Here is a 26228-nt window from a genome sequence, read left to right on the forward strand (position 1 = left end):
ATAAACTGATGTTGAATTCAAGAACCAACTACAGTGCATTTAATTTTAAACAGCCTTTAGCTTTGTATTGCTTTGAAACACTGGAATAACATTATGATCAACGGGTGATACTGCTTAGTGTAACTTTACCAAATTCAGTAGCACACACATAATACTTGCTGCAGACTACTCGATATCATATGGAATGTCTATTATACATAATTACATGAAGTGAGCGAATAGTAATTTTGGGGAAAATCCAATAGTACACTCGTTTCAGCTGAATGCATAACTTACTATTCTGTGCATTTTCTGTTATGTACGTGTGCATAACTATTCATAGTGAAATGTAATTGAATAGAAACAGAATGAAAAATAATCAGCGCAAAGGAGTACATAAAATCAAGTTGAATTCTAGAACCTTCCACATTGCATTTACTTTTGAACAGCCTTTGGCATTGTACATCTATAAAACTCTGTAGCATTATGAGCAACTGGGTCTTTTGCTTAGTGTAACTAGTAAATTCAGTAGCACCCACAGAATATCTGCTGCTGACAACTCGATATCATTTGGAAAGTTAATTATACATGGTTACATGAAGAGAGCACATAGTAATTTTGGGGAAAATTCAATAGTACACTCCTCTCAGCTGAAATCTTTACTGACTATTCTGTGCATATTCTATTATGTACATGTGCATAACTATTTAGAGTGAATTGTAATTGAATAGAAACACAATGAATAATACTCACAGCAATGGACTAGATAAGCTGGTGTTGAATTCAAGAACCAACTACAGTGCATTTAATTACAAACAGCCATTAGCTTTGTTTTGCTTTGAAACACTGGAATAACATTATGATCAACGGGTGATACTGCTGAGTGTAACTTTACCAAATTCAGTAGCGCACACATACAACTTGCTGCAGACTACTCAATATCATATGGAATGTCTATTATAAATGGTTACATGAAGTGAGCAAATGGTAATTTTGGGGAAAATCCAATAGTACACTCGTTTCAGCTGAATGCATCACTGACTATTCTGTGCATTTTCTGTTATGTACATGTACATAACTGTTTACAGTGAATTGTAACTGAATAGAAACACAATGAATAATACCCACAGCAATGGACTAGATAAACTGATGTTGAATTCAAGAACCTACTACAGAGCATTCAATGTTCAACAGCCTTTACCTTTGTATTGCTTTGAAACACTGGAATAACATTATGATCCACTGGTGATATTGCTTTGTGTAACTTTATCAAATTCAGTAGCATACACATAAAACTTGCTGCAGACGACTCGATATCATATGGGATGTCTATTATAAATGGTTACATGAAGTGAGCAAATAGTAATTTTGGGGAAAACCCAATAGTACACTCGTTTCAGCTGAATGCATTACTTACTATTCTCTGCATTTTCTGTTATGTACGTGTGCATAACTATTCATAGTGAATTGTAATTGAATAGAAACAGAATGAAAAATAATGAGCGCAAAAGAGTACATAAAATCAAGTTGAATTCAAGAACCTTCCACATTGCATTCACTTTTGAACAGTCTTTAGCATTGTATAGCTATGAAACTCTGGAGAAGCATTAGGAGCAACTGGGTATATTGCTTACTGTATCTTCACCAAATTAAGCAGCACCCACATAATATCTGCTGCTGACAACTCGATATCATTTGGAAAGTTTATTATACATGGTCACATGAAGAGAGCACACAGTACTTTTGGGGAAAATTCAATAGTACACTCCTTTCAGCTGAAAGCTTTACTGACTATTCTGTGCATTTTCTATAACGTACATGTCCATAACTATTTAGAGTGAATTGTAATTGAATAGAAACACAATGAATAATACTCTCAGCAATGGACTAGATAATCTGATGTTGAATTCAAGAACCTACTACAGTGCATTCAATGTTAAACAGCCTTTAGCTTTGTATTGCTTTGAAACACTGGAATAACATTATGATCCACTGGTGATATTGCTTTGAGTAACTTTATCAAATTCAGTAGCACACACATAAAACTTGCTGCAGACGACTCGGGATCATATGGGATGTCTATTATAAATGGTTACATGAAGTGAGCAAATAGTAATTTTGTGGAAAACCCAATAGTACACTCGTTTCAGCTGAATGCATTACTTACTATTCTCTGCATTTTCTGTTATGTACGTGTGCATAACTATTCATAGTGAATTGTAATTGAATAGAAACAGAATGAATAATAATCAGCGCAAAGGAGTACATAAAATCAATTTGAATTCAAGAACCTTCCACATTGCATTTACTTTTGAAGAGCCTTTAGCATTGTATAGCTATGAAACTCTGGAGAAGCATTATGAGCAACTGGGTATATTGCTCAGCGTAACTTCACCAAATTCAGTAGCACCAACATAATATCTGCTGCTGACAACTCGATATCATTTGGAAAGTAAATTATAAGTGGTTACATGAAGAGAGCACATAGACATTTTGGAGAAAATTCAATAGTCCACTCCTTTCAGCTGAAAGCTTTACTGACTATTCTGTGCATTTTTTATTATGTACATGTGCATAACTATTTAGAGTGAATTGTAATTGAATAGAAACACAATGAATAATACTCACAGCAATGGACTAGATAAACTGATGTTGAATTCAAGAACCAACTACAGTGCATTTAATTACAAACAGCCATTAGCTTTGTTTTGCTTTGAAACACTGGAATAACATTATGATCAACGGGTGATACTGCTGAGTGTAACTTTACCAAATTCAGTAGCGCACACATACAACTTGCTGCAGACTACTCAATATCATATGGAATGTCTATTATAAATGGTTACATGAAGTGAGCAAATGGTAATTTTGGGGAAAATCCAATAGTACACTCGTTTCAGCTGAATGCATCACTGACTATTCTCTGCATTTTCTGTTATGTACGTGTGCATAACTATTCATAGTGAATTGTAATTGAATAGAAACAGAATGAAAAATAATGAGCGCAAAAGAGTACATAAAATCAAGTTGAATTCAAGAACCTTCCACATTGCATTCACTTTTGAACAGTCTTTAGCATTGTATAGCAATGAAACTCTGGAGAAGCATTAGGAGCAACTGGGTATATTGCTTACTGTAACTTCACCAAATTAAGCAGCACCCACATAATATCTGCTGCTGACAACTCGATATCATTTGGAAAGTTTATTATACATGGTCACATGAAGAGAGCACACAGTACTTTTGGGGAAAATTCAAAAGTACACTCCTTTCAGCTGAAATCTTTACTGACTATTCTGTGCATTTTCTATAACGTACATGTCCATAACTATTTAGAGTGAATTGTAATTGAATAGAAACACAATGAATAATACTCTCAGCAATGGACTAGATAATCTGATGTTGAATTCAAGAACCTACTACAGTGCATTCAATGTTAAACAGCCTTTAGCTTTCTATTGCTTTGAAACACTGGAATAACATTATGATCCACTGGTGATATTGCTTTGAGTAACTTTATCAAATTCAGTAGCACACACATAAATCTTGCTGCAGACGACTCGATATCATATGGGATGTCTATTATAAATGGTTACATGAAGTGAGCAAATAGTAATTTTGTGGAAAACCCAATAGTACACTCGTTTCAGCTGAATGCATTACTTACTATTCTCTGCATTTTCTGTTATGTACGTGTGCATAACTATTCATAGTGAATTGTAATTGAATAGAAACAGAATGAATAATAATCAGCGCAAAGGAGTACATAAAATCAATTTGAATTCAAGAACCTTCCACATTGCATTTACTTTTGAAGAGCCTTTAGCATTGTATAGCTATGAAACTCTGGAGAAGCATTATGAGCAACTGGGTATATTGCTCAGCGTAACTTCACCAAATTCAGTAGCACCAACATAATATCTGCTGCTGACAACTCGATATCATTTGGAAAGTAAATTATAAGTGGTTACATGAAGAGAGCACATAGAAATTTTGGAGAAAATTCAATAGTCCACTCCTTTCAGCTGAAAGCTTTACTGACTATTCTGTGCATTTTTTATTATGTACATGTGCATAACTATTTAGAGTGAATTGTAATGGAATAGAAACACAATGAATAATACTCACAGCAATGGACTAGATAAACTGATGTTGAATTCAAGAACCAACTACAGTGCATTTAATTTCAAACAGCCATTAGCTTTGTTTTGCTTTGTAACACTGGAATAACATTATGATCAACGGGTGATACTGCTGAGTGTAACTTTACCAAATTCAGTAGCGCACACATACAACTTGCTGCAGACTACTCAATATCATATGGATTGTCTATTATAAATGGTTACATGAAGAGAGCAAATGGTAATTTTGGGGAAAATCCAATAGTACACTCGTTTCAGCTGAATGCATCACTGACTATTCTGTGCATTTTCTGTTATGTACATGTACATAACTGTTTACAGTGAATTGTAACTGAATAGAAACACAATGAATAATACCCACAGCAATGGACTAGATAAACTGATGTTGAATTCAAGAACCTACTACAGAGCATTCAATGTTAAACAGCCTTTACCTTTGTATTGCTTTGAAACACTGGAATAACATTATGATCCACTGGTGATATTGCTTTGTGTAACTTTATCAAATTCAGTAGCACACACATAAAACTTGCTGCAGACGACTCGATATCATATGGGATGTCTATTATAAATGGTTACATGAAGTGAGCAAATAGTAATTTTGGGGAAAACCCAATAGTACACTCGTTTCAGCTGAATGCATTACTTACTATTCTCTGCATTTTCTGTTATGTACGTGTGCATAACTATTCATAGTGAATTGTAATTGAATAGAAACAGAATGAAAAATAATGAGCGCAAAAGAGTACATAAAATCAAGTTGAATTCAAGAACCTTCCACATTGCATTCACTTTTGAACAGCCTTTAGCATTGTATAGCTATGAAACTCTGGAGAAGCATTAGGTGCAACTGGGTATATTGCTTACTGTAACTTCACCAAATTAAGCAGCACCCACATAATATCTGCTGCTGACAACTCGATATCATTTGGAAAGTTTATTATACATGGTCACATGAAGAGAGCACACAGTACTTTTGGGGAAAATTCAATAGTACACTCCTTTCAGCTGAAAGCTTTACTGACTATTCTGTGCATTTTCTATAACGTACATGTCCATAACTATTTAGAGTGAATTGTAATTGAATAGAAACACAATGAATAATACTCTCAGCAATGGACTAGATAATCTGATGTTGAATTCAAGAACCTACTACAGTGCATTCAATGTTAAACAGCCTTTAGCTTTGTATTGCTTTGAAACACTGGAATAACATTATGATCCACTGGTGATATTGCTTTGAGTAACTTTATCAAATTCAGTAGCACACACATAAAACTTGCTGCAGACTACTCGATATCATATGGAATGTCTATTATACATAATTACATGAAGTGAGCAAATAGTAATTTTGGGGAAAATCCAATAGTACACTCGTTTCAGCTGAATGCATTACTTACTATTCTGTGCATTTTCTGTTATGTACGTGTGCATAACTATTCATAGTGAAATGTAAATGAATAGAAACAGAATGAAAAATAATCAGCGCAAAGGAGTACATAAAATCAAGTTGAATTCTAGAACCTTCCACATTGCATTTACTTTTGAACAGCCTTTGGCATTGTACATCTATAAAACTCTGTAGCATTATGAGCAACTGGGTCTTTTGCTTAGTGTAACTAGTAAATTCAGTAGCACCCACAGAATATCTCCTGCTGACAACTCGATATCATTTGGAAAGTTAATTATACATGGTTACCTGAAGAGAGCACATAGCAATTTTGGGGAAAATTCAATAGTACACTCCTTTCAGCTGAAAGCTTTACTGACTATTCTGTGCATTTTCTATTATGTACATGTGCATAACTATTTAGAGTGAATTGTAATTGAATAGAAACAGAATGAATAATACTCACAGCAATGGACTAGATAAACTGATGTTGAATTCAAGAACCAACTACAGTGCATTTAATTTTAAACAGCCTTTAGCTTTCTATTGCTTTGAAACACTGGAATAACATTATGATCAACGGGTGATACTGCTTAGTGTAACTTTACCAAATTCAGTAGCACACACATAAAACTTGCTGCAGACTACTCGATATCATATGGACTGTCTATCATACATAATTACATGAAGTGAGCAAATAGTAATTTTCGGGAAAATCCAATACTACACTCGTTTCAGCTGAATGCATTACTTACTATTCTGTGCATTTTCTGTTATGTACGTGTGCATAACTATTCATAGTGAATTGTAATTGAATAGAAACAGAATGAAAAACAATCAGCGCAAAGGAGTACATAAAATCAAGTTGAATTCAAGAACCTTCCACATTGCATTTACTTTTGAACAGCCTTTAGCATTGTACATCTATAAAACTCTGTAGCATAATGAGCAACTGGGTATATTGCTTAGTGTAACTAGTAAATTCAGTAGCACCCGCAGAATATCTGCTGCTGACAACTCGATATCATTTGGAACGTTAATTATACATGGTTACATGAAGAGAGCACATAGTAATTTTGGGGAAAATCCAATAGTACACTCGTTTCAGCTGAAAGCTTTACTGACTATTCTGTGCATTTTCTATTATGTACATGTGCATAACTATTTAGAGTGAATTGTAATTGAATTGAAACACAATGAATAATACTCACAGCAATGGACTAGATAAGCTGGTGTTGAATTCACGAACCTACGACAGTGCATTTAATTTTAAACAGCCTTTAGCGTTGTATTGCTTTGAAACACTGGAATAACATTATGATCAACGGGTGATACAGCTAAGTGTAACTTTACCAAATTCAGTAGCACACACATAAAACTTGCTGCAGACGACTCGATATCATATGGAATGTCTATTATAAATGGTTACATGAAGTGAGCAAATAGTAATTTTGGGGAAAATACAATGGTACACTCGTTTCAGCTGAATGCATCACTGACTATTCTCTGCATTTTCTGTTATGTACGTGTGCATAACTATTCATAGTGAATTGTAATTGAATAGAAACACAATGAATAATACTCACAGCAATGGACTAGATAAACTGATGTTGAATTCAAGAACCATCTACAGGGCATTTAATTTTAAACAGCCTTTAGCTTTGTATTGCTTTGAAACACTGGAATAACATTATGATCCACTGGTGATATTGCTTTGAGTAACTTTATCAAATTCAGTAGCACACACATAAAACTTGCTGCAGACTACTCGATATCATATGGAATGTGCATTATACATAATTACATGAAGTGAGCAAATAGTAATTTTGGGGAAAATCCAATAGTACACTCGTTTCAGATGAATGCATTACTTACTATTCTGTGCATTTTCTGTTATGTACGTGTGCATAACTATTCATAGTGAAATGTAATTGAATAGAAACAGAATGAAAAATAATCAGCGCAAAGGAGTACATAAAATCAAGTTGAATTCTAGAACATTCCACATTGCATTTACTTCTGAACAGCCTTTGGCATTCTACATCTATAAAACTCTGTAGCATTATGAGCAACTGGGTCTTTTGCTTAGTGTAACTAGTAAATTCAGTAGCACCCACAGAATATCTGCTGCTGACAACTCGATATCATTTGGAAAGTTAATTATACATGGTTACATGAAGAGAGCACATAGTAATTTTGGGGAAAATTCAATAGTACACTCCTCTCAGCTGAAATCTTTACTGACTATTCTGTGCATTTTCTATTATGTACATGTGCATAACTATTTAGAGTGAATTGTAATTGAATAGAAACACAATGAATAATACTCACAGCAATGGACTAGATAAACTGATGTTGAATTCAAGAACCAACTACAGTGCGTTTAATTTCAAACAGCCATTAGCTTTGTTTTGCTTTGAAACACTGGAATAACATTATGATCAACGGGTGATACTGCTGAGTGTAACTTTACCAAATTCAGTAGCGCACACATACAACTTGCTGCAGACTACTCAATATCATATGGAATGTCTATTATAAATGGTTACATGAAGTGAGCAAATGGTAATTTTGGGGAAAATCCAATAGTACACTCGTTTCAGCTGAATGCATCACTGACTATTCTGTGCATTTTCTGTTATCTACATGTACATAACTGTTTACAGTGAATTGTAACTGAACAGAAACACAATGAATAATACCCACAGCAATGGACTAGATAAACTGATGTTGAATTCAAGAACCTACTACAGAGCATTCAATGTTAAACAGCCTTTACCTTTGTATTGCTTTGAAACACTGGAATAACATTATGATCCACCGGTGATATTGCTTTGTGTAACTTTATCAAATTCAGTAGCACACACATAAAACTTGCTGCAGACGACTCGATATCATATGGGATGTCTATTATAAATGGTTACATGAAGTGAGCAAATAGTAATTTTGGGGAAAATCCAATAGTACACTCGTTTCAGCTGAATGCATCACTGACTATTCTCTGCATTTTCTGTTATGTACGTGTGCATAACTATTCATAGTGAATTGTAATTGAATAGAAACAGAATGAAAAATAATGAGCGCAAAAGAGTACATAAAATCAAGTTGAATTCAAGAACCTTCCACATTGCATTCACTTTTGAACAGCCTTTAGCATTGTATAGCTATGAAACTCTGGAGAAGCATTAGGAGCAACTGGGTATATTGCTTACTGTAACTTCACCAAATTAAGCAGCACCCACATAATATCTGCTGCTGACAACTCGATATCATTTGGAAAGTTTATTATACATGGTCACATGAAGAGAGCACACAGTACTTTTGGGGAAAATTCAATAATACACTCCTTTCAGCTGAAAGCTTTACTGACTATTCTGTGCATTTTCTATAACGTACATGTCCATAACTATTTAGAGTGAATTGTAATTGAATAGAAACACAATGAATAATACTCTCAGCAATGGACTAGATAATCTGATGTTGAATTCAAGAACCTACTACAGTGCATTCAATGTTAAACAGCCTTTAGCTTTGTATTGCTTTGAAACACTGGAATAACATTATGATCCACTGGTGATATTGCTTTGAGTAACTTTATCAAATTCAGTAGCACACACATAAAACTTGCTGCAGACGACTCGATATCATATGGGATGTCTATTATAAATGGTTACATGAAGTGAGCAAATAGTAATTTTGTGGAAAACCCAATAGTACACTCGTTTCAGCTGAATGCATTACTTACTATTCTGTGCATTTTCTGTTATGTACGCGTGCATAACTATTCATAGTGAAATGTAATTGAATAGAAACAGAATGAAAAATAATCAGCGCAAAGGAGTACATAAAATCAAGTTGAATTCTAGAACCTTCCACATTGCATTTACTTTTGAACAGCCTTTGGCATTGTACATCTATAAAACTCTGTAGCATTATGAGCAACTGGGTCTTTTGCTTAGTGTAACTAGTAAATTCAGTAGCACCCACAGAATATCTGCTGCTGACAACTCGATATCATTTGGAAAGTTAATTATACATGGTTACCTGAAGAGAGCACATAGCAATTTTGGGGAAAATTCAATAGTACACTCCTTTCAGCTGAAAGCTTTACTGACTATTCTGTGCATTTTCTATTATGTACATGTGCATAACTATTTAGAGTGAATTGTAATTGAATAGAAACAGAATGAATAATACTCACAGCAATGGACTAGATAAGCTGGTGTTGAATTCACGAACCTACGACAGTGCATTTAATTTTAAACAGCCTTTAGCGTTGTATTGCTTTGAAACACTGGAATAACATTATGATCAACGGGTGATACACCTAAGTGTAACTTTACCAAATTCAGTAGCACACACATAAAACTTGCTGCCGACTACTCGATATCATATGGAATGTTTATTATAAATGGTTACATGAAGTGAGCAAATAGTAATTTGGGGGAAAATACAATGGTACACTCGTTTCAGCTGTATGCATTACTTACTATTCTGTGCATTTCCTGTTATGTACGTGTGCATAACTATTCATAGTGAATTGTAATTGAATAGAAACAGAATGAAAAAAAATCAGCGCAAAGGAGTACATAAAATCAAGTTGAATTCAAGAACCTTCCACATTGCATTTACTTTTGAACAGCCTTTAGCATTCTACAGCTATGAAACTCTGGATTAGCATTATGAGCAACTGGGGATATTGCTTAGTGTAACTTTACCAAATTCAGTAGCACCCACATAATATCAGCTGCTGACAACTCGATATCATTTCGAAAGTTAATTATACATGGTTACCTGAAGAGAGCAGATAGTAATTTTGGGGAAAATTCAATAGTACACTCCTTTCAGCTGAAAGCTTTACTGACTATTCTGTGCATTTTCTATTATGTACATGTGCATAACTATTTAGAGTGAATTGTAATTGAATAGAAACACAATGAATAATACTCACAGCAATGGACTAGATAAACTGATGTTGAATTCAAGAACCAACTACAGTGCATTTAATTTTAAACAGCCTTTAGCTTTGTATTGCTTTGAAACACTGGAATAACATTATGATCAACGGGTGATACTGCTTAGTGTAACTTTACAAAATTCAGTAGCACACACATAAAACTTGCTGCAGACTACTCGATATCATATGGAATGTCTATTATACATAATTACATGAAGTGAGCAAATAGAAATTTTGGGGAAAATCCAATAGTACACTCGTTTCAGCTGAATGCATTACTTACTATTCTGTGCATTTTCTGTTATGTACGTGTGCATAACTATTCATAGTGAAATGTAATTGAATAGAAACAGAATGAAAAATAATCAGCGCAAAGGAGTACATAAAATCAATTTGAATTCTAGAACCTTCCACATTGCATTTACTTTTGAACAGCCTTTGGCATTGTACATCTATAAATCTCTGTAGCATTATGAGCAACTGGGTCTTTTGGTTAGTGTAACTAGTAAATTCAGTAGCACCCACAGAATATCTGCTGCTGACAACTCGATATCATTTGGAAAGTTAATTATACATGGTTACATGAAGAGAGCACATAGTAATTTTGGGGAAAATTCAATAGTACACTCCTCTCAGATGAAATCTTTACTGACTATTCTGTGCATTTTCTATTATGTACATGTGCATAACTATTTAGAGTGAATTGTAATTGAATAGAAACACAATGAATAATACTCACAGCAATGGACTAGATAAGCTGGTGTTGAATTCAAGAACCAACTACAGTGCATTTAATTACAAACAGCCATTAGCTTTGTTTTGCTTTGAAACACTGGAATAACATTATGATCAACGGGTGATACTGCTGAATGTAACTTTACCAAATTCAGTAGCGCACACATACAACTTGCTGCAGACTACTCAATATCATATGGGATGTCTATCATAAATGCTTACATGAAGTGAGCAAATAGTAATTTTGGGGAAAACCCAATAGTACACTCGTTTCAGCTGAATGCATTACTTACTATTCTCTGCATTTTCTGTTAAGTACGTGTGCATAACTATTCATAGTGAATTGTAATTGAATAGAAACAGAATGAATAATAATCAGCGCAAAGGAGTACATAAAATCAATTTGAATTCAAGAACCTTCCACATTGCATTTACTTTTGTAGAGCCTTTAGCATTGTATTGCTATGAAACTCTGGAGAAGCATTATGAGCAACTGGGTATATTGCTCAGCGTAACTTCACCAAATTCAGTAGCACCAACATAATATCTGCTGCTGACAACTCGATATCATTTGGAAAGTAAATTATAAGTGGTTACATGAAGAGAGCACATAGAAATTTTGGAGAAAATTCATTAGTCCACTCCTTTCAGCTGAAAGCTTTACTGACTATTCTGTGCATTTTTTATTATGTACATCTGCATAACTATTTAGAGTGAATTGTAATTGAATAGAAACACAATGAATAATACTCACAGCAATGGACTAGATAAACTGATGTTGAATTCAAGAACCAACTACAGTGCATTTAATTTCAAACAGCCATTAGCTTTGTTTTGCTTTGAAACACTGGAATAACATTATGATCAACGGGTGATACTGCTGAGTGTAACTTTACCAAATTCAGTAGCGCACACATACAACTTGCTGCAGACTACTCAATATCATATGGAATGTCTATTATAAATGGTTACATGAAGTGAGCAAATGGTAATTTTGGGGAAAATCCAATAGTACACTCCTTTCAGCTGAATGCATCACTGACTATTCTGTGCATTTTCTGTTATGTACATGTACATAACTGTTTACATTGAATTGTAACTGAATAGAAACACAATGAATAATACCCACAGCAATGGACTAGATAAACTGATGTTGAATTCAAGAACCTACTACAGAGCATTCAATGTTAAACAGCCTTTACCTTTGTATTGCTTTGAAACACTGGAATAACATTATGATCCACTGGTGATATTGCTTTGTGTAACTTTATCAAATTCAGTAGCACACACATAAAACTTGCTGCAGACGACTCGATATCATATGGGATGTCTATTATAAATGGTTACATGAAGTGAGCAAATAGTAATTTTGGGGAAAACCCAATAGTACACTCGTTTCAGCTGAATGCATTACTTACTATTCTCTGCATTTTCTGATATGTACGTGTGCATAACTATTCATAGTGAATTGTAATTGAATAGAAACAGAATGAAAAATAATGAGCGCAAAAGAGTAAATAAAATCAAGTTCAATTCAAGAACCTTCCACATTGCATTCACTTTTGAACAGTCTTTAGCATTGTATAGCTATGAAACTCTGGAGAAGCATTAGGAGCAACTGGGTATATTGCTTACTGTAACTTCACCAAATTAAGCAGCACCCACATAATATCTGCTGCTGACAACTCGATATCATTTGGAAAGTTTATTATACATGGTCACATGAAGAGAGCACACAGTACTTTTGGGGAAAATTCAATAGTACACTCCTTTCAGCTGAAAGCTTTACTGACTATTCTGTGCATTTTCTATAACGTACATGTCCATAACTATTTAGAGTGAATTGTAATTGAATAGAAACACAATGAATAATACTGTCAGCAATGGACTAGATAATCTGATGTTGAATTCAAGAACCTACTACAGTGCATTCAATGTTAAACAGCCTTTAGCTTTGTATTGCTTTGAAACACAGGAATAACATTATGATCCACTGGTGATATTGCTTTGAGTAACTTTATCAAATTCAGTAGCACACACATAAAACTTGCTGCAGACGACTCGATATCATATGGGATGTCTATTATAAATGGTTACATGAAGTGAGCAAATAGTAATTTTGTGGAAAACCCAATAGTACACTCGTTTCAGCTGAATGCATTACTTACTATTCTCTGCATTTTCTGTTATGTACGTGTGCATAACTATTCATAGTGAATTGTAATTGAATAGAAACAGAATGAATAATAATCAGCGCAAAGGAGTACATAAAATCAATTTGAATTCAAGAACCTTCCACATTGCATTTACTTTTGAAGAGCCTTTAGCATTGTATAGCTATGAAACTCTGGGGAAGCATTATGAGCAACTGGGTATATTGCTCAACGTAACTTCACCAAATTCAGTAGCACCAACATAATATCTGCTGCTGACAACTCGATATCATTTGGAAAGTAAATTATAAGTGGTTACATGAAGAGAGCACATAGAAATTTTGGAGAAAATTCAATAGTCCACTCCTTTCAGCTGAAAGCTTTACTGACTCTTCTGTGCATTTTTTATTATGTACATGTGCATAACTATTTAGAGTGAATTGTGATTGAGTAGAAACACAATGAATAATACTCACAGCAATGGACTAGATAAACTGATGTTGAATTCAAGAACCAACTACAGTGCATTTAATTTCAAACAGCCATTAGCTTTGTTTTGCTTTGAAACACTGGAATAACATTATGATCAACGGGTGATACTGCTGAGTGTAACTTTACCAAATTCAGTAGCGCACACATACAACTTGCTGCAGACTACTCAATATCATATGGATTGTCTATTATAAATGGTTACATGAAGTGAGCAAATGGTAATTTTGGGGAAAATCCAATAGTACACTCGTTTCAGCTGAATGCATCACTGACTATTCTGTGCATTTTCTGTTATGTACGTGTGCATAACTATTCATAGTGAAATGTAATTGAATAGAAACAGAATGAAAAATAATCAGCGCAAAGGAGTACATAAAATCAAGTTGAATTCTAGAACCTTCCACATTGCATTTACTTTTGAACAGCCTTTGGCATTGTACATCTATAAAACTCTGTTACATTATGAGCAACTGGGTCTTTTGCTTAGTGTAACTAGTAAATTCAGGAGCACCCACACAATATCTGCTGCTGACAACTCGATATCATTTGGAAAGTTAATTATACATGGTTACCTGAAAAGAGCACATAGCAATTTTGGGGAAAATTCAATAGTACACTCCTTTTAGCTGAAAGCTTTACTGACTATTCTGTGCATTTTCTATTATGTACATGTGCATAACTATTTAGAGTGAATTGTAATTGAATAGAAACAGAATGAATAATACTCACAGCAATGGACTAGATAAACTGATGTTGAATTCAAGAACCAACTACAGTGCATTTAATTTTAAACAGCCTTTAGCTTTCTATTGCTTTGAAACACTGGAATAACATTATGATAACGGGTGATACTGCTGAGTGTAACTTTACCAAATTCAGTAGCGCACACATACAACTTGCTGCAGACTACTCAATATCATATGGAATGTCTATTATAAATGGTTACATGAAGTGAGCAAATGGTAATTTTGGGGAAAATCCAATAGTACACTCGTTTCAGCTGAATGCATCACTGACTATTCTGTGCATTTTCTGTTATGTACATGTACATAACTGTTTACAGTGAATTGTAACTGAATAGAAACACAATGAATAATACCCACAGCAATGGACTAGATAAACTGATGTTGAATTCAAGAACCTACTACAGAGCATTCAATGTTAAACAGCCTTTACCTTTGTATTGCTTTGAAACACTGGAATAACATTATGATCCACTGGTGATATTGCTTTGTGTAACTTTATCAAATTCAGTAGCACACACATAAAACTTGCTGCAGACGACTCGATATCATATGGGATGTCTATTATAAATGGTTACATGAAGTGAGCAAATAGTAATTTTGGGGAAAACCCAATAGTACACTCGTTTCAGCTGAATGCATTACTTACTATTCTCTGCATTTTCTGTTATGTACGTGTGCATAACTATTCATAGTGAATTGTAATTGAATAGAAACAGAATGAAAAATAATGAGCGCAAAAGAGTACATAAAATCAAGTTGAATTCAAGAACCTTCCACATTGCATTCACTTTTGAACAGTCTTTAGCATTGTATAGCTATGAAACTCTGGAGAAGTATTAGGAGCAACTGGGTATATTGCTTACTGTAACTTCACCAAATTAAGCAGCACCCACATAATATCTGCTGCTGACAACTCGATATCATTTGGAAAGTTTATTATACATGGTCACATGAAGAGAGCACACAGTACTTTTGGGGAAAATTCAATAGTACACTCCTTTCAGCTGAAAGCTTTACTGACTATTCTGTGCATTTTCTATAACGTACATGTCCATAACTATTTAGAGTGAATTGTAATTGAATAGAAACACAATGAATAATACTCTCAGCAATGGACTAGATAATCTGATGTTGAATTCAAGAACCTACTACAGTGCATTCAATGTTAAACAGCCTTTAGCTTTGTATTGCTTTGAAACACTGGAATAACATTATGATCCACTGGTGATATTGCTTTGAGTAACTTTATCAAATTCAGTAGCACACACATAAAACTTGCTGCAGACGACTCGATATCATATGGGATGTCTATTATAAATGGTTACATGAAGTGAGCAAATAGTAATTTTGTGGAAAACCCAATAGTACACTCGTTTCAGCTGAATGCATTACTTACTATTCTCTGCATTTTCTGTTATGTACGTGTGCATAACTATTCATAGTGAATTGTAATTGAATAGAAACAGATTGAATAATAATCAGCGCAAAGGAGTACATAAAATCAATTTGAATTCAAGAACCTTCCACATTGCATTTACTTTTGAAGAGCCTTTAGCATTGTATAGCTATGAAACTCTGGAGAAGCATTATGAGCAACTGGGTATATTGCTCAGCGTAACTTCACCAAATTCAGTAGCACCAACATAATATCTGCTGCTGACAACTCGATATCATTTGGAAAGTAAATTATAAGTGGTTACATGAAGAGAGCACATAGAAATTTTGGAGAAAATTCAATAGTCCACTCCTTTCAGCTGAAAGCTTTACTGACTATTCTGTGCATTTTTTATTATGTACATGTGCATAACTATTTAGAGTGAATTGTAATTGAATAGAAACACAATGAATAATACTCACAGCAATGGACTAGATAAACTGATGTTGAATTCAAGAACCAACTACAGTGCATTTAATTACAAACAGCCATTAGCTTTGTTTTGCTTTGAAACACTGGAATAACATTATGATCAACGGGTGATACTGCTGAGTGTAACTTTACCAAATTCAGTAGCGCACACATACAACTTGCTGCAGACTACTCAATATCATATGGAATGTCTATTATAAATGGTTACATGAAGTGAGCAAATAGTAATTTTGGGGAAAATCCAATAGTACACTCGTTTCAGCTGAATGCATCACTGACTATTCTGTGCATTTTCTGTTATGTACATGTACATAACTGTTTACAGTGAATTGTAACTGAATAGAAACACAATGAATAATACCCACAGCAATGGACTAGATAAACTGATGTTGAATTCAAGAACCTACTACAGAGCATTCAATGTTAAACAGCCTTTACCTTTGTATTGCTTTGAAACACTGGAATAACATTATGATCCACTGGTGATATTACTTTGTGTAACTTTATCAAATTCAGTAGCACACACATAAAACTTGCTGCAGACGACTCGATATCATATGGGATGTCTATTATAAATGGTTACATGAAGTGAGCAAATAGTAATTTTGGGGAAAACCCAATAGTACACTCGTTTCAGCTGAATGCATTACTTACTATTCTCTGCATTTTCTGTTATGTACGTGTGCATAACTATTCATAGTGAATTGTAATTGAATAGAAACAGAATGAAAAATAATGAGGGCAAAAGAGTACATAAAATCAAGTTGAATTCAAGAACCTTCCACATTGCATTCACTTTTGAACAGTCTTTAGCATTGTATAGCTATGAAACTCTGGAGAAGCATTAGGAGCAACTGGGTATATTGCTTACTGTAACTTCACCAAATTAAGCAGCCCCCACATAATATCTGCTGCTGACAACTCGATATCATTTGGAAAGTTTATTATACATGGTCACATGAAGAGAGCACACAGTACTTTTGGGGAAAATTCAATAGTACACTCCTTTCAGCTGAAAGCTTTACTGACTATTCTGTGCATTTTCTATAACGTACATGTCCATAACTATTTAGAGTGAATTGTAATTGAATAGAAACACAATGAATAATACTCTCAGCAATGGACTAGATAATCTGATGTTGAATTCAAGAACCTACTACAGTGCATTCAATGTTAAACAGCCTTTAGCTTTGTATTGCTTTGAAACACTGGAATAACTTTATGATCCACTGGTGATATTGCTTTGAGTAACTTTATCAAATTCAGTAGCACACACATAAAACTTGCTGCAGACGACTCGATATCATATGGGATGTCTATTATAAATGGTTACATGAAGTGAGCAAATAGTAATTTTGTGGAAAACCCAATAGTACACTCGTTTCAGCTGAATGCATTACTTACTATTCTCTGCATTTTCTGTTATGTACGTGTGCATAACTATTCATAGTGAATTGTAATTGAATAGAAACAGAATGAATAATAATCAGCGCAAAGGAGTACATAAAATCAAGTTGAATTCAAGAACCTTTCACATTGCATTTACTTTTGAACAGCCTTTAGCATTCTACAGCTATGAAACTCTGGAGTAGCATTATGAGCAACTGGGCATATTGCTTAGTGTGACTACTAAATTCAGTAGCACCCACATAATATCAGCTGCTGACAACTCGATATCATTTGGAAAGTTTATTATACGTGGTTACATGAAGAGAGCACATAGTAATTTTGGGGAAAATTCAGTAGTACACCCCTTTCAGCTGAAAGCATTACTGGCTATTCTGTGCATTTTGTATTATGTACATGTGCATAACTATTTAGAGTGAATTGTAATTGAATAGAAACACAATGAATAATACTCTCAGCAATGGACTAGATAAACTGATGTTGATTTCAAGAACCTACGACAGAGCATTCAATGTTAAACAGCCTTTACCTTTGTATTGCTTTGAAACACTGGAATAACATTATGATCCACTGGTGATATTGCTTTGCGTAACTTTATCAAATTCAGTAGCACACACATAAAACGCTGCAGACGACTCGTTATCATATGGAATGTTTATTATAAATGGTTACATGAAGTGAGCAAATAGTACTTTTGGGGAACATTTAATAGTACACTCGTTTCAGCTGAATGCATTACTTACTGTTCTGTGCATTTTCTGTTATGTACGTGTGCATAACTATTCATAGTGAACTGTAATTGAATAAAAACAGAATGAATAATAATCAGCGCAAAGGAGTACATAAAATCAAGTTGAATTCAAGAACCTTCCACATTGCATTTACTTTTGAACTGCCTTTAGCATTGTACAGCTATGAAACTCTGGATTAGCGTTATGAGCAACTGGGGATATTGCTTAGTGTGACTAATAAATTCAGTAGCACCCACATAATATCAGCTGCTGACCACTCGATATCATTTGGAAAGTTTATTGTACATGGTTACATGTAGAGAGCACATATTAATTTTGGGGAAAATTCAATAGTCCACTCCTTTCAGCTGATAGCTTTACTGACTATTCTGTGCATTTTCTGTTATGTACATGTGCATAACTATTTAGAGTGAATTGTAATTGAATAGAAACACAATGAATAATACTCACAGCAATGGACTAGATAAACTGATGTTGAATTCAAGAACCAACTGCAGTGCATTTAATTTTAAACAGCCTTTAGCTTTGTATTGCTTTGAAACCCTGGAATAACATTATGATCAACGGGTGATACTGCTTAGTGTAACTTTACCAAATTCAGTAGCACACACATAAAACTTGCGGCAGACTACTCGATATCATATGGAATGTCTATTATAAATGGTTACATGAAGTGAGCAAATAGTAATTTTGGGGAAAATCCAATAGTACACTCGTTACAGCTGAATGCATTACTTACTATTCTGTTCATTTTCTGTTATGTACATGCGCATAACTATTTAGTATGAAATGTAATTGAATAGAAACACAATGAATAATAATCAGCGCAAAGGAGTACATAAAATCAAGTTGAATTCAAGAACCTTTCACATTGCATTTACTTTTGAACAGCCTTTAGCATTGTACAGCTATGAAACTCTGGAGTAGCATTATGAGCAACTGGGGATATTGCTTAGTGTGACTACTAAATTCAGTAGCACCCACATAATATCAGCTGCTGACAACTCGATATCATTTGGAAAGTTTATTATACATGGTTACATGAAGAGAGCACATAGTAATTTTGGGGAAAATTCAGTAGTACACCCCTTTCAGCTGAAAGCATTACTGGCTATTCTGTGCATTTTGCATTATGTACATGTGCATAACTATTTAGAGTGAATTGTAATTGAATAGAAACACAATGAATAATACTCTCAGCAATGGACTAGATAAACTGATGTTGATTTCAAGAACCTACTACAGAGCATTCAATGTTAAACAGCCTTTACCTTTGTATTGCTTTGAAACACTGGAATAACATTATGATCCACTGGTGATATTGCTTTGAGTAACTTTATCAAATTCAGTAGCACACACATAAAACTTGCTGCAGACGACTCGATATCATATGGGATGTATATTATAAATGGTTACATGAAGTGAGCAAATAGTAATTTTGTGGAAAACCCAATAGTACACTCGTTTCAGCTGAATGCATTACTTACTATTCTCTGCATTTTCTGTTATGTACGTGTGCATAACTATTCATAGTGAATTGTAATTGAATAGAAACAGAATGAATAATAATCAGCGCAAAGGAGTACATAAAATCAAGTTGAATTCAAGAAACTTCCACATTGCATTTACTTTTGAAGAGCCTTTAGCATTGTATAGCTATGAAACTCTGGACAAGCATTATGAGCAACTGGGTATATTGCTCAGCGTAACTTCACCAGATTCAGTAGCACCAACATAATATCTGCTGCTGACAACTCGATATCATTTGGAAAGTAAATTATAAGTGGTTACATGAAGAGAGCACATAGAAATTTTGGAGAAAATTCAATAGTCCACTCCTTTCAGCTGAAAGCTTTACAGACTATTCTGTGCATTTTTTATTATGTACATGTGCATAACTATTTAGAGTGAATTGTAATTCAATAGAAACACAATGAATAATACTCACAGCAATGGACTAGATAAACTGATGTTGAATTCAAGAACCTACTACAGAGCATTCAATGTTAAACAGCCTTTACCTTTGTATTGCTTTGAAACACTGGAATTACATTATGATCCACTGGTGATATTGCTTTGTGTAACTTTATCAAATTCAGTAGCACACACATAAAACTTGCTGCAGACGACTCGATATCATATGGGATGTCTATTATAAATGGTTACATGAAGTGAGCAAATAGTAATTTTGGGGAAAACCCAACAGTACACTCGTTTCAGCTGAATGCATTACTTACTATTCTCTGCATTTTCTGTTATGTACGTGTGCATAACTATTCATAGTGAATTGTAATTGAATAGAAACAGAATGAAAAATAATGAGCGCAAACGAGTACATAAAATCAAGTTGAATTCAAGAACCTTCCACATTGCATTCACTTTTGAACAGCCTTTAGCATTGTATAGCTATGAAACTCTGGAGAAGCATTAGGAGCAACTGGGTATATTGCTTACTGTAACTTCACCAAATTAAGCAGCACCCACATAATATCTGCTGCTGACAACTCGATATCATTTGGAAAGTTTATTATACATGGTCACATGAAGAGAGCACACAGTACTTTTGGGGAAAATTCAATAGTACACTCCTTTCAGCTGAAAGCTTTACTGACTATTCTGTGCATTTTCTATAACGTACATGTCCATAACTATTTAGAGTGAATTGTAATTGAATAGAAACACAATGAATAATACTCTCAGCAATGGACTAGATAATCTGATGTTGAATTCAAGAACCTACTACAGTGCATTCAATGTTAAACAGCCTTTAGCTTTGTGTTGCTTTGAAACACTGGAATAACATTATGATCAACGGGTGATACTGCTGAGTGTAACTTTACCAAATTCAGTAGCGCACACATACAACTTGCTGCAGACTACTCAATATCATATGGAATGTCTATTATAAATGGTTACATGAAGTGAGCAAATAGTAATTTTGGGGAAAATCCAATAGTACACTCGTTTCAGCTGAATGCATCACTGACTATTCTGTGCATTTTCTGTTATGTACATGTACATAACTGTTTACAGTGAATTGTAACTGAATAGAAACACAATGAATAATACCCACAGCAATGGACTAGATAAACTGATGTTGAATTCAAGAACCTACTACAGAGCATTCAATGTTAAACAGCCTTTACCTTTGTATTGCTTTGAAACACTGGAATAACATTATGATCCACTGGTGATATTACTTTGTGTAACTTTATCAAATTCAGTAGCACACACATAAAACTTGCTGCAGACGACTCGATATCATATGGGATGTCTATTATAAATGGTTACATGAAGTGAGCAAATAGTAATTTTGGGGAAAACCCAATAGTACACTCGTTTCAGCTGAATGCATTACTTACTATTCTCTGCATTTTCTGTTATGTACGTGTGCATAACTATTCATAGTGAATTGTAATTGAATAGAAACAGAATGAAAAATAATGAGGGCAAAAGAGTACATAAAATCAAGTTGAATTCAAGAACCTTCCACATTGCATTCACTTTTGAACAGTCTTTAGCATTGTATAGCTATGAAACTCTGGACAAGCATTATGAGCAACTGGGTATATTGCTCAGCGTAACTTCACCAGATTCAGTAGCACCAACATAATATCTGCTGCTGACAACTCGATATCATTTGGAAAGTAAATTATAAGTGGTTACATGAAGAGAGCACATAGAAATTTTGGAGAAAATTCAATAGTCCACTCCTTTCAGCTGAAAGCTTTACAGACTATTCTGTGCATTTTTTATTATGTACATGTGCATAACTATTTAGAGTGAATTGTAATTCAATAGAAACACAATGAATAATACTCACAGCAATGGACTAGATAAACTGATGTTGAATTCAAGAACCTACTACAGAGCATTCAATGTTAAACAGCCTTTACCTTTGTATTGCTTTGAAACACTGGAATTACATTATGATCCACTGGTGATATTGCTTTGTGTAACTTTATCAAATTCAGTAGCACACACATAAAACTTGCTGCAGACGACTCGATATCATATGGGATGTCTATTATAAATGGTTACATGAAGTGAGCAAATAGTAATTTTGGGGAAAACCCAATAGTACACTCGTTTCAGCTGAATGCATTACTTACTATTCTCTGCATTTTCTGTTATGTACGTGTGCATAACTATTCATAGTGAATTGTAATTGAATAGAAACAGAATGAAAAATAATGAGCGCAAACGAGTACATAAAATCAAGTTGAATTCAAGAACCTTCCACATTGCATTCACTTTTGAACAGCCTTTAGCATTGTATAGCTATGAAACTCTGGAGAAGCATTAGGAGCAACTGGGTATATTGCTTACTGTAACTTCACCAAATTAAGCAGCACCCACATAATATCTGCTGCTGACAACTCGATATCATTTGGAAAGTTTATTATACATGGTCACATGAAGAGAGCACACAGTACTTTTGGGGAAAATTCAATAGTACACTCCTTTCAGCTGAAAGCTTTACTGACTATTCTGTGCATTTTCTATAACATACATGTCCATAACTATTTAGAGTAAATTGTAATTGAATAGAAACACAATGAATAATACTCTCAGCAATGGACTAGATAATCTGATGTTGAATTCAAGAACCTACTACAGTGCATTCAATGTTAAACAGCCTTTAGCTTTGTGTTGCTTTGAAACACTGGAATAACATTATGATCCACTGGTGATATTGCTTTGAGTAACTTTATCAAATTCAGTAGCACACACATAAAACTTGCTGCAGACGACACGATATCATATGGGATGTCTATTATAAATGGTTACATGAAGTGAGCAAATAGTAATTTTGTGGAAAACCCAATAGTACACTCGTTTCAGCTGAATGCATTACTTACTATTCTCTGCATTTTCTGTTATGTACGTGTGCATAACTATTCATAGTGAATGGTAATTGAATAGAAACAGAATGAAAAATAATCAGCGCAAAGGAGTACATAAAAGCAAGTTGAATTCAAGAACCTCCCACATTACATTCACTTTTGAACAGCCTTTAGCATTGTATAGCTATGAAACTCTGGAGAAGCATTATGAGCAACTGGGTATATTGCTTAGTGTAACTTCACCAAATTCAGCAGCACCCACATAATATCTGCTGCTGACAACTCGATATCATTTGGAAAGTTTATTATACATGGTCATATGAAGAGAGCACACAGTAATTTTGGGGAAAATTCAATAGTACACTCCTTTCAGCCGAAAGCTTTACTGACTATTCTGTGCATTTTCTATAACATACATGTCCATAACTATTTAGAGTAAATTGTAATTGAATAGAAACACAATGAATAATACTCTCAGCAATGGACTAGATAATCTGATGTTGAATTCAAGAACCTACTACAGTGCATTCAATGTTAAACAGCCTTTAGCTTTGTGTTGCTTTGAAACACTGGAATAACATTATGATCCACTGGTGATATTGCTTTGAGTAACTTTATCAAATTCAGTAGCACACACATAAAACTTGCTGCAGACGACTCGATATCATATGGGATGTCTATTATAAATGGTTACATGAAGTGAGCAAATAGTAATTTTGTGGAAAACCCAATAGTACACTCGTTTCAGCTGAATGCATTACTTACTATTCTCTGCATTTTCTGTTATGTACGTGTGCATAACTATTCATAGTGAATGGTAATTGAATAGAAACAGAATGAAAAATAATCAGCGCAAAGGAGTACATAAAAGCAAGTTGAATTCAAGAACCTCCCACATTACATTCACTTTTGAACAGCCTTTAGCATTGTATAGCTATGAAACTCTGGAGAAGCATTATGAGCAACTGGGTATATTGCTTAGTGTAACTTCACCAAATTCAGCAGCACCCACATAATATCTGCTGCTGACAACTCGATATCATTTGGAAAGTTTATTATACATGGTCATATGAAGAGAGCACACAGTAATTTTGGGGAAAATTCAATAGTACACTCCTTTCAGCCGAAAGCTTTACTGACTATTCTGTGCATTTTCTATAACATACATGTGCATAACTATTTAGAGTGAATTGTAATTGAATAGAAACACAATGAATAATACTCTCAGCAATGGACTAGATAAACTGATGTTGATTTCAAGAACCTACTACAGAGCATTCAATGTTAAACAGCCTTTACCTTTGTATTGCTTTGAAACACTGGAATAACATTATGATCCACTGGTGATATTGCTTTGAGTAACTTTATCAAATTCAGTAGCACACACATAAAACTTGCTGCAGACGACTCGATATCATATGGGATGTCTATTATAAATGGTTACATGAAGTGAGCAAATAGTAATTTTGTGGAAAACCCAATAGTACACTCGTTTCAGCTGAATGCATTACTTACTATTCTCTGCATTTTCTGTTATGTACGTGTGCATAACTATTCATAGTGAATTGTAATTGAATAGAAACAGAATGAATAATAATCAGCGCAAAGGAGTACATAAAATCAAGTTGAATTCAAGAAACTTCCACATTGCATTTACTTTTGAAGAGCCTTTAGCATTGTATAGCTATGAAACTCTGGACAAGCATTATGAGCAACTGGGTATATTGCTCAGCGTAACTTCACCAGATTCAGTAGCACCAACATAATATCTGCTGCTGACAACTCGATATCATTTGGAAAGTAAATTATAAGTGGTTACATGAAGAGAGCACATAGAAATTTTGGAGAAAATTCAATAGTCCACTCCTTTCAGCTGAAAGCTTTACAGACTATTCTGTGCATTTTTTATTATGTACATGTGCATAACTATTTAGAGTGAATTGTAATTCAATAGAAACACAATGAATAATACTCACAGCAATGGACTAGATAAACTGATGTTGAATTCAAGAACCTACTACAGAGCATTCAATGTTAAACAGCCTTTACCCTTGTATTGCTTTGAAACACTGGAATTACATTATGAACCACTGGTGATATTGCTTTGTGTAACTTTATCAAATTCAGTAGCACACACATAAAACTTGCTGCAGACGACTCGATATCATATGGGATGTCTATTATAAATGGTTACATGAAGTGAGCAAATAGTAATTTTGGGGAAAACCCAATAGTACACTCGTTTCAGCTGAATGCATTACTTACTATTCTCTGCATTTTCTGTTATGTACGTGTGCATAACTATTCATAGTGAATTGTAATTGAATAGAAACAGAATGAAAAATAATGAGCGCAAACGAGTACATAAAATCAAGTTGAATTCAAGAACCTTCCACATTGCATTCACTTTTGAACAGCCTTTAGCATTGTATAGCTATGAAACTCTGGAGAAGCATTAGGAGCAACTGGGTATATTGCTTACTGTAACTTCACCAAATTAAGCAGCACCCACATAATATCTGCTGCTGACAACTCGATATCATTTGGAAAGTTTATTATACATGGTCACATGAAGAGAGCACACAGTACTTTTGGGGAAAATTCAATAGTACACTCCTTTCAGCTGAAAGCTTTACTGACTATTCTGTGCATTTTCTATAACATACATGTCCATAACTATTTAGAGTAAATTGTAATTGAATAGAAACACAATGAATAATACTCTCAGCAATGGACTAGATAATCTGATGTTGAATTCAAG

Source organism: Hypanus sabinus, chromosome 6 (assembly GCF_030144855.1).
Source record: "Hypanus sabinus isolate sHypSab1 chromosome 6, sHypSab1.hap1, whole genome shotgun sequence".
Taxonomy (NCBI): Eukaryota; Metazoa; Chordata; class Chondrichthyes; order Myliobatiformes; family Dasyatidae; genus Hypanus; species Hypanus sabinus.